Source organism: Hypanus sabinus, unplaced genomic scaffold (assembly GCF_030144855.1).
Source record: "Hypanus sabinus isolate sHypSab1 unplaced genomic scaffold, sHypSab1.hap1 scaffold_301, whole genome shotgun sequence".
Lineage (NCBI taxonomy): Eukaryota > Metazoa > Chordata > Chondrichthyes > Myliobatiformes > Dasyatidae > Hypanus > Hypanus sabinus.
This window is the reverse complement of record NW_026781164.1, coordinates 181,511-192,517: the sequence shown is the minus strand read 5'-3', so window position 1 is coordinate 192,517 and position 11,007 is coordinate 181,511. Positions and strand designations below refer to the sequence as shown.

At 45.8% G+C, this 11,007-nt stretch overlaps 1 pseudogene; it reads right to left on the bottom strand.

Annotated features, from left to right (window-relative positions):
• Positions 1-6,720: 6,720 nt before the first annotated feature.
• The window catches only part of LOC132388341 (zinc finger protein 585A-like), a 61,768-nt pseudogene continuing 57,481 nt past the window's right edge, over positions 6,721-11,007 (bottom strand).

The window sequence follows — 11,007 nt, the reverse complement described above, 5'->3', positions numbered from 1 at the left end:
GCCGCCTATCGCTTAACCGATCCACTATCCATGCCAATACACTTCCTCCGAGTCCATGCATCCGTATCTTATTCATAAGTTTCTTGTCCGGCACCTTATCGAACACCTTCTGGAAATCCAAGTATCCAGCTGTTCTCCTCTATCCACTGCACTCATTATGTCCACAGACAACTCCAGTTAGATGGTCAAACAGGACTTGCCCATTCTGAATCCATGCTGCTTCTGAATAATGGAACCACTCCTTTGCAAATGCCTCGTTATTTCTTCCATAATGACAGCTTTAAGAATTCTCCTGACATCAAATGTTAAGCTGACGGGCCTATAGACAATAGCCAATAGATGCAGGAGTAGGCCACTCGGCCCTTAGAGCCAACATCGCAATTCAATGTGATCATGGCTGATCATCCACAATCAGTACCCTGTTCCTGCCTTCTCCCCATATCCCTTGACTCCGCTATTGTTAAGAGCTCTATCTAACTCTTTCTTGAAAGCATCCAGATAATTGGCGTCTACTGCCTTCTGAGGCAGAGCAGTCCATATATCTACAACTCTCTGGGTGAAAAAGTTTTTCCTCAACTCAGTTCTAAATGGCCCTACCCCTTATTCTTAAACTGTGGCCTCTGGTTCTGGGCTCCCCCAACTTCGGGAACATGTTTCTTGCCTCTGGCTTGTCCAATCCCTTAATAATCTTATATGTTTCAATCAGATCTCCTCTCCTCCTTCTAAATTCCAGTGTATACAAGCCCAGTCGCTCCATTTTTCAACATATGACAGTCCCGCCACCCCGGGAATCAACCTCGTGAACCTGTGCTGCACTCACCCAATAGCAAGAATGTCCTTCCTCAAATTTGGAGACCAAAACTGAAGACAATACTCCAGGTGGGGTCTCACCAGGGTCCTGTACAACTGCAGAAGGACATCCTTGCTCCTATAACTCAGCTCCCCTTGTTATGAAGGCCAACATGCCATTAGCTTTCCTCACTGCCTACTGTGCCTGCATGCTTAATTTCAGTGACTGATGAGCAAGGACACCTAGATCTCGTTGCGCTTCCCCTTCTTCTAACTTGACACCATTCAGATAGTAATCTGCCTTCCTGTTCTTGCCACCAAAGTGGATAACCTCACATTTATTCGCATTAAACTGCATCTGCCATGCATCTGCCCACTCACCCAACCTATCCAAGTCTCAATTTCAAGCAGCATTCTCCTAACATTTTCTTCATACTTCACACGACCACCCAGCTGTGCGTCATCTGCAAATTTGCTAATGTTACTTTTAATCCCTTCATCTAAATCATTAATGTATATTGTAAATAGCTGCGGTCCCAGCACCGAGCCTTGCGGTACCCCACTGGCCACTGCCTGCTATTCTGAAAAGGACCCGTTAATACCTATTCTTTGTTTCCTGACTGCCAACCAATTTTCTATCCATATCAGTACCCAACCCCCGATACCATGTGCTCTAATTTTGCCCGCTGATCTCCTATGTGGGACCTGATCAAAGACTTTCTGAAAGTCCAGGTACACGACATCCACTGGCTCTCCCTTGTCTACTTTTATTGTTACATCCTCAAAAAATCCAGAAAATTAGTCAAGCATGATTTTCCTTTCGTAAAGCCACGCTGACTCGGACCGATCCTGTTACAGCCCATCTTTTGCCAACATTCTTTCTTTAAAAATGGCGAGTGTTATGTACACCTAGGGTTTATATTTTCTGTAAATAATCGCTTTAAAATGTCGGGAGAATGAGACTGACTTCTGGACACTGTTTAAGCTGTTACAAATAGAGAGAGGGAGAGAGAGTGGGAGAGGGAGAGGGAGGGAGGGGGAGGGGGAGGGGGAGGGGGAGGGGGAGGGGGAGGGGGAGGGGGAGGGGGAGGGGAGGGGGAGGGGGAGGGGGAGGGGAGGGGGAGGGGGAGGGGGAGGGGGAGAGGGAGAGGGAGAGGGAGAGGGAGAGGGAGAGGGAGAGGGAGAGGGAGAGGGAGAGGGAGAGGGAGAGGGAGAGGGAGAGGGAGAGGGAGAGGGAGAGGGAGAGGGAGAGGGAGAGGGAGAGGGAGAGGGAGAGGGAGAGGGAGAGGGAGAGGGAGAGGGAGAGAGAGAGAGAGAGAGAGAGAGAGAGAGAGAGAGACTGCTCGAGCTTTGATGCACCCACAGGAAGGTGTGTTTTTGGAGGATCGATTCGGGAAAGTCGATCAGTGGCTCTAGTCAGTGAAAAGGTGCGATCGGTGGGAATTATCTGTGTGTCCACCCTCCCCTGTTTGATAATTCCACCACTGAAGAACGGTCGTACGTGTTACGGTCACAGTCGGTGACTTCAACAGGATTCCGGAGGACAACAGGGATTTCAAAAGACAATGGGAAGATCAACGGCATCAACTCTCCTCTCACCTCTCTCAATCTCCAACGTTACTCAACTAGCTACCTCAAACTGAACTGAACTCTTTTCATCATCGTAAGACTGTATCCATTCACCCCTAGGTTTGAAAGAGCCTAGTTTTGCTCCTAATTCCACACTTATTTCCTCAGGACCCTGGTGCAACCACAAAACCTATATCACACACAACAGACAAACCAATATATTGTGCTCGAAACTGGTTAATTAAATACAAAACGCGTGTAGTAAAGCACAGCACTGGGAAACAGTAAACATTTAGTAAACAGCTCTCTGTCCAAGTGACGAGACCTCATTGATGGCGAGATATTCATTATTCTCGCAACCCGAGGGAACAAGTTATTACCCGGGCATTCCTAGTGCTGATATGCATGCACCCTCATCCTGACCGCCGTGTGTCAGAGATCATGGGATGGGTGGTAGGGATTCTCAACAATGCTTTGGCCCCTTCGTCTGCAACGTTCCTGTAAAATGCCACAAACAGGGTCGAGTGAGACCTCGATCACCCTGTCGTCGTGTTTTACTCTCCCTTGTATTGTCTTGTGGTTCGATACCTTGCAGCTTCCGTACCCTACAAAGATGGCGCCGGACATGACGCTCTCCATGGTGCTCCAGTATACGCTGCTGTGGCTTCCAGACTAGTGTGGAGGTGTTGTGGGTCCAGGTTAGATCGTTTGTTATGTGCACACCGAAGAACTTGGTCTTTATTGGTATCTACTTATAATATAGTAAGTTAAGCAAGATGTGTGTAAATATAACTCCCAAACTATTGAGATCGGCGGGGGGTGGGGAACAGAATCAAGGCTTAGAGTCCTGAGATGGTAAAGTATGAAAGCTTAGTTCATTCACGGAATAAGGGATGGGAGAGAGATATTTTTAATGCAGGGTAAATGTAGGGAGAAGGCAATTACGCCGAATTCCACAGGTTCCACGTGGTAAAACGAGATAACAGTCGCCGTAGATTTTATCTGGCATCGTTCCAAATCCATAAGAATGATCACCGGAAGTGACCTGTCACAGGGATATCATCTTCAAGTGAATCGCCACACCACATACCCAGGCTAGGGTTAACACGTAAGTGGTCTCCACAGGATACCCCAAACAAATTCCACTCCTGTGGATTATTCGAGGTGACAGGCACATATTTGCTGTGCACTGGATCGATAAGACACCCACCCTTGTGGGCACTGGAAAGTTCAAAACAGTGACCCTTAGCCTCTGGCTTCCTTGTCTCAGTCCTTTCGTTCACTGTCTTTGTCTCCTTCTGACTGTGTCTGTGTCCTCGCTTAAAACTAAACAAATTGTGAGTAATGTAAACAAGCTGCAAGTCAGCCAGTCCCGCCTCCTTGAGCTCTCTCTCTGTAAAAATCAAAAATGAGCTGAGAAAGTCAGCGGCTGACGTCATTGTTAGTCCCCACCTCACTCTGGCACTCTCTTAAAGTGACAGTCCACAACAAACAAAACCGAGGGACTCATAACACTTTCCCAAAAAAACTTTGATCTAAAAGTGCAAAATTTTAACTGCAAACTACAGTATGTAAAATAATGCACGTATGGTTATCATGTAACACATTGCAGAATCATATACAAATACCAGATTCTGCTTCACTATTAAAACTTTAAGCTCAGCATGTGGAAAAACATTCAGCAATGATATTGTCCGTGCTTTTTATATGCGTTATCACAATATCATATCCTTGCAAAATCAGACTCCAGTTTAACAATCATCTGGTTTTGTCATTTACCTTACTCAGAAACACTAACAGATTATGATCAGTATAAACTACAAGTGGTATCTGCGCAGGACAAAGACAGACATCGAAATGCTGCAAAGCCAGGATGAGTGACAACAACTCTTTCTCTATGGTGGAATAATTTCTTTGATGCTCATCGTATTTTCTCGAAAAGTAAGCTACAGGATGTTCAACATCATCATCATCTTTCTGTAATAACACTGTCCCGGCTGCTTCATCACTGGCATCCACAGCTATAGAAAATGGCTTTGTAAAGTCAGGTGCCCTGAGCACAGATTGATGACATAAAAATGGCTTTCAATCGATCAAATGCCTACTGACAAGGCTCGGTCCGAACAAACTTTTCACCCTTCTTCAGGAGATTAGTCAGAGGAAAGGCGATATCAGCAAAGTTCTTGCAGAACGTACGATAATATCCAACCATTCCCAAAAACCTTCGAAGAGCCTTCTTACCAGTCAGAATAGGAACTTGAGAAATTGTCTGGACTTTTACCCGAACAGGAGCCCACTTGCCTTGACCTACAACAACACCAAGATAGGTCACAGTGTCAAGGACATATTCACTCTTAGCTAAGTTAACTGTAAGGCTGGCCTGGGAAAGCCTGTCAAACAGCTTCTCTACTGCAGAGATATGCTCTTCCCAAGTGTCACTCCCTGTGACGAAGCCATCAATATAGGTATCTGTGTGTTCTGACCCTCGAATTACAGAATCAAACATTCCCTGGAATGTTCCTGGAGCATTTTTCCTTCCAAAAGGCAAAACATTGTATTCATTCAACCCAGATGGTGTCACAAACACAGAAATGTCTCTACCTCTGTCCGTCAATGGACACACCAATACCCTGTCAACAGATCAATCTTTGTAAGAAATTTAGCTTTTCCAACCTTATAGATGCGATCATCCACCATAGGGATAGGATAGGCATCTGTTTTTGTTACTGCATTTACCGTCCTATAAACAGTGCAAAATCTAACACTACATCAGGTTTGGGCACAATAACGCAGTGTGAGCTCCAATCTGATGCTGAAGGATTAATAATACCATTTTCCAGCATATAGTCAATTCCTTGCTCAGCCAATTTACACTTTTCTATGTTCAAGCGATATGGGTGTTGTTTAATCGGTTTGGCTTGACCAATATCTACATCAGGTACTGCGACCGTGCTTTGCTTGGGAACATCGGGAAATAAATCTTTAAACTTCAGAATTAATTCCTTCAGCTGTTGTTGTTGTTTTGGCTGCAGATGAGCCAACTTGTTATCAATGTTTTCTGGAACAACCGAGTTCATTAGTCTTACTGGGGCCATGTTTGGCTTGTGAAAAGTCTCAGACGAGTCAATGGTTTCATTCTCAGGGTTGCCAAATTCATATATTTTGACAACAACACTCACAGTTTGTGCCTGCTTGTCAAAAAAGGTTTTTTCATATTTATGTGCACCACCTGTGTTAGTTTATGTCAGTCGGGTGTTTTAATAACATAATTCACATCATTAATTTGGGAGACTATTTCATACGGTCTATTGAATTTCACCTGAAGTGGATTCGTCAAAATAAGGCAAGCACCTTATCTCCCACCCGGTATTTTCTTTCGTGAGCCCTGTTATCAAACCAACACTTCATTTTGTTTTGAGAAATCTTTTTGTCTCGCTGGACTACAGGCTTGGTGTAGTTTATTTTTGAACCTCAAAACATAGTCTAACGAGTTAACATCAATCCACTGTTCCTTTTAACAAGGTCTAAGGTCACTCTGCGACCAAATACAAGTTCAAATGGACTAAAGCCCATTGATTCCTGTACTGACTCTCTTTCTGCGGACGAACGCAAATGTATTCCTTCATCCCAGTCTGTTCCATTTTCAACAGAATATGTCTTAATCATTGTTTTGAGGGTAGAATGAAATCTTTCTAAAGCCCCTTGTGATTCTGTATGGTACGCAGATGATGCAATTTGTTTTGCTCCCAGTTCAGAAATTACCTGCTGGAATAATCCAGATGTAAAATTACATCCTTGATCAGACTGGATTTCTTTAGGCAAATCAAATAAAGTGAAAATCTTGGTAAGAGCCTTCGCCACAGTTTAAGCTTTAATATTTCGGAGAGGTATTGCCTCTGGGAATCAGGATGCAGTACACATAATAGTTAGCAGATACTGATGGCTAGCTTTAGTCCTTGGCAATGGGCCAACACAATCCACTATAACTTTGGAAAAGGGTTCAGCGAATGTAGGTACAGGCCACTGGGGTGAGCTCATTAGGTTTACCCACAACTTGATGAGTGCCTTTTGGAAACTCTTATTCAGGGTAAACATAACTTCATGAGTTAAAGCAAACTGATCTGACCTTGTGGTTAAGGTGTTGAACTAGCGAACTGGAAGTCATGATTTTGAGCCTCAGCCGAGGCAGCTTGTGTGTCCTTGAGCAAAGCACTGAACCACACACTGCTCCTGCGCAATTATAGCCCAGTGGCAATGATTGGGGGGGGGGTGGGGGGGGGGCGGGGCACCATAAATAAATAAATAATAAGCTGCTTCAGCAACTGTCAAAGCAGAATAGGGTTGCTAAGCCTTCCCCTTAATTACACTTTGTAAGAGAATTTTCTTTCTGCTTTTTTGCCTCTCCAGCCTGAAACTGCCTCTGCCTTTCCCGAGCCTCCATCTTTAATTTTTCTCACTTGTACTGGAGCTCAAGCTCATGAGGTTTACTTTCAGGAAACACCTCCAACTCCTCCACTTTAAACACACCCTCAGATACATAATGTTCAGCTATCACCCTCTGCATCTGTGCTCTCCTCATTGTCAATTTCACCTTAGCAAGTATTAACGTTTTAGCAATACTCAATAACTCAATCCTTCTGGAGTCCTCTAATGCCTGAGAGGTTCACACTTCCAGATATCTATCAACATCCATTGCTGCTGATTTTCCACACACAAATAAATCAAAAGGGATGAAATCGATAATAAATCAATCCTTAAATCTGTTCATATGCCAGATGCAGGCCCCATTTTGTTACAAACTGTAACGCTTTAGAAATGAACCAGCAGCAACAGACTACTCCCAATGGCCACACATTTTATTTCCACGTCCCATTCCCATTCTGATATGTCTAACCATGGCCTCCTCTACTGTCAAAATTAATCCAAACTCAGGTTGGAGGAACAACACATTATATACCGGCTGGGTAGCCTCCGACCTGATGGGATGACATTTACTTCTCAAACTTCCGTTAATGACCCTCTTCCCCTTCTTACCCCAACACTGACATATTTAATTGTTTGCCTGTATTCCATGTCTCTCTGGTGCTTCCCCCCCCCCCCTTTCTTTCTCCTGAGGCCTCCTGTCATATGATCCTTTCCCTTCACCAGCTCTGTATCACTTTCGCCAATCACCTTTCCTGCTCTTAGCTTCATCCCACCACCTCTGGTCTTCTCCTATCATTTCGCATTTCACCCTCCCCCCACTACTTTGAAATCTCTTAATATCTTTCCTTTCGGCTAGTCCTGACGAAGGGTCTCAGCCTGAAACGTCGACATTTCTTCTCCTTATAGATACTGCCTGGCCTGCTGTGTTCCACCAGCACATTGTGTGTGTTGTTTGAATTTCCAGCATCTGCAGATTTCCTCGTGAGTGTTATGTGTATAAATGTGTATAAATATAACACGCAAACTATTGAGCTCCGGGGAAACAAGGCTTGGAGTCTTGAGATGGTAGAGTATGAAAGTTCAGTTCAACCACAGAATAGGTGATGCGAGAGATAATTGTAATCCAGGGTAAATGTTGAGAGAAGGCAATTATGTCGTATTCCACAGGTTCCGTGGTGGTAAAACGAGACAACAGTTGCTGTAGATTTTATCTGTCATCCTTCCAAATCCACATACTAATTATCACCCGAAGTGACTTGCCATAAGGGGTATCATCTTAAAATGAACTGCCACACCACAGCCAGGCAATGGTTAACACATAAGTGGTCTCCGCAGGATACCCCACATCAGATCCACTGCTATGGATCAAATGAGGTGACAACCACACTTACGATGTATGGTGAATCGATAATTAGCCCACCCTTGTGGGCAAAGGAAAGTTCCAAACAGTCACCCTTGGGCACTAGTTCCCTGGTTTCGATTCCTCCATTTTTCCTCCTTCGTCTCCATCTGACTCTGAGTGTCTGTGTCCTCGGTTAAAACTAAACAAGCAGCACGCAATGTAAACAAGCATAACAATGGCCACTCACCACTGTGAGCTGACAAGTGTGCCAGTAGGTGGAATGACTGAGTGAATCCTTTCCCACATTCTCAGCAGGTGAATGGCCTCTCTCTAGTGTGAACTTGCTGATGTCTCTGTAGGGTGAATGACCGAGCGAATCCCTTCCCACAGATTGAGCAGGTGAATGGCTTCTCCTCAGTGTGAACTCACTGGTGTTTCTGTAGGTGGGATGACTGAGTGAATCCCTTCCCACATTCTGAGCAGGTGAATGGCTTCTCCCCAGTGTGAACTCGCTGGTGACTCTGTAGTTGGGATGACCGAGTGAATCTCTTCCCACAGTCCGAGCAGCTGAACGGCTTCTCCCCAGTGTGAACTCGCTGATGTCTCTGTAGAGTGAATGACCGAGTGAATCCCTTCCCACAGATTGAGCAGGTGAATGGCTTCTCCCCAGTGTGAACTCGCTGGTGTTTCTGTAGGTGGGATGACTGAGTGAATCCCTTCCCGCATTCTGAGCAGGTGAACGGCTTCTCCCCAGTGTGAACTCGCTGGTGACTCTGTAGTTGGGATGACCGAGAGAATCTCTTCCCACAGTCCGAGCAGCTGTACGGCTTCTCCCCAGTGTGAACTCGCTGGTGTAGCAGTAGGGTAGATGACCGAGTAAATCTCTTCCCACAGTCCGAGCAGGTGAACGGCTTCTCCCCAGTGTGAACAAGCTGTTGCCTCTGTAGGTGGGATGACCGAGTGAATCTCTTCCCACAGTCCGAGCAGGCGAACGGCTTCTCCCCAGTGTGAACTCGCTGGTGTTTCTGTAAGTTGGATGACTCAGTGAATCCCTTCCCACATTCTGAGCAGATGAATGGCTTCTCTCCAGTGTGAATTTGCTGGTGTCTCTGTAGGTGGGATGACTGAGTGAATCCCTTCCCACAGACTGAACAGGTGAACGGCTTCTCGCCAGTGTGAACTCGCTGATGTACCAGTAGGGTAGATGACAGAGTGAATCCTTTCCCACAGACTGAGCAGGTGAATGGCTTCTCCCCACTGTGAACTCGCTGATGTAGCAGTCGGGTAGATGACAGAGTGAATCCCTTACCACATTCTGAGCAGGTGAACGGCCTCTCCCCAGTGTGAACTCGCTGATGTACCAGTAGGGTAGATGACAGAGTGAATCCTTTCCCACAGACTGAGCAGGTGAACGGCCTCTCCCCAGTGTGAACTCGCTGATGTCTCTGTAGGTGGGATGACTGAGTGAATCTCTTCCCACAGACTGAGCAGGTGAATGGCTTCTCCCCAGTGTGAACTCGCTGGTGAGCCATTAGGGTGGATGACCGAGTGAATCTCTTCCCACAGTCCGAGCAGGTGAATGGCTTCTCCCCAGTGTGAACTTGCTGATGACTCTGTAGTTGGGATGACTGAGTGAATCCCTCCCCACAGACTGAGCAGGTGAACGGCTTCTCCCCAGTGTGAACTCGCTGATGTACCAGTAGGGTAGATGACTGAGTGAATCCTTTCCCACAGACTGAGCAGGTGAATGGCTTCTCCCCAGTGTGAACTGGCTGATGACTCTGTAGTTGGGATGACTGAGTGAATCCCTTCCCACAGACTGAGCAGGTGAACGGCCTCTCCCCAGTATGAACTCGCTGATGTCTCCGTAGGTTGGATGACTGAGTGAATCCCTTCCCACAGACTGAACAGGTGAATGGTTTCTCCCCAGTGTGAACTCGCTGGTGAGCCATTAGGTCAGATGACTGAGTGAAAACTTTCCCAGAAATTCAGCAGATGACCAGCCTCTGCCCAGTGTGGTGTGAACTGACTGCTGTGTCCACAGGTGGAAAGACTGACTGAACCCCTTCTCACACACAGAACAGGTGAGTGGCCTTGCCCAGTGTGAACATGCTGATGTACCTTCAATTGTGATAACTGAGTGAATCTATTCCCACTGTCTGAGCAGGAAGGGTGGTCAATTGGATCCCTGGCTCCACTTCTTAAATATCCAAAGAGAGACAACAAATCTGGCGTGCCATGTTTGAGCTTCCTGGAGACGAATTCGTTCTCAGTTTTAACCTGTAAAAAGATTTACAAAATCCATCAATGGGTGTAGGACATTTCAGATGAGATTACTTGAGCTGCCAAGGTTTGATCTGGTATCACACTGTTACAGTGAGGTTAAACCCAAGTTGGACAGAGAAATCATCTCCTGACTGGGCAGACTGCTGGTATCTGGAATGACCATCAATTCCCTGACGCTCTTCCTGTTTCTATAAGAATGGGGCATTCCTGCCGTCTCCAATCTGTGACCTGGCTCAGTCTGACTCTCTCCATTGGTATTATTCCCTGTTCCTGCTGAGCTTCATGGGTGCCTGGCTCCACAGTAACTGAAACACTCTCACGCAAGTAGTCTTCCTTGACGTGCAGCTGGGATCTTCTTTTATGTATTATTAACTTAAAGTGCCACAGTTTTAACGCCATATAAAAAATTCCTGCTGAAATGACTGGTTGGTTCGCACGACTGTCAAAAGGGGTTAGAGTGAATTTTTGTATTATTCCAGGTTCTTGTCACGATCATAGAAAATTTCAACACAGAAACAGGTCCTTTGGGCCATCTAGTTTGTGCTGAACTATTTAAACTGCTCACTCCCACACCGCTACCATCCAGGTACCTACAC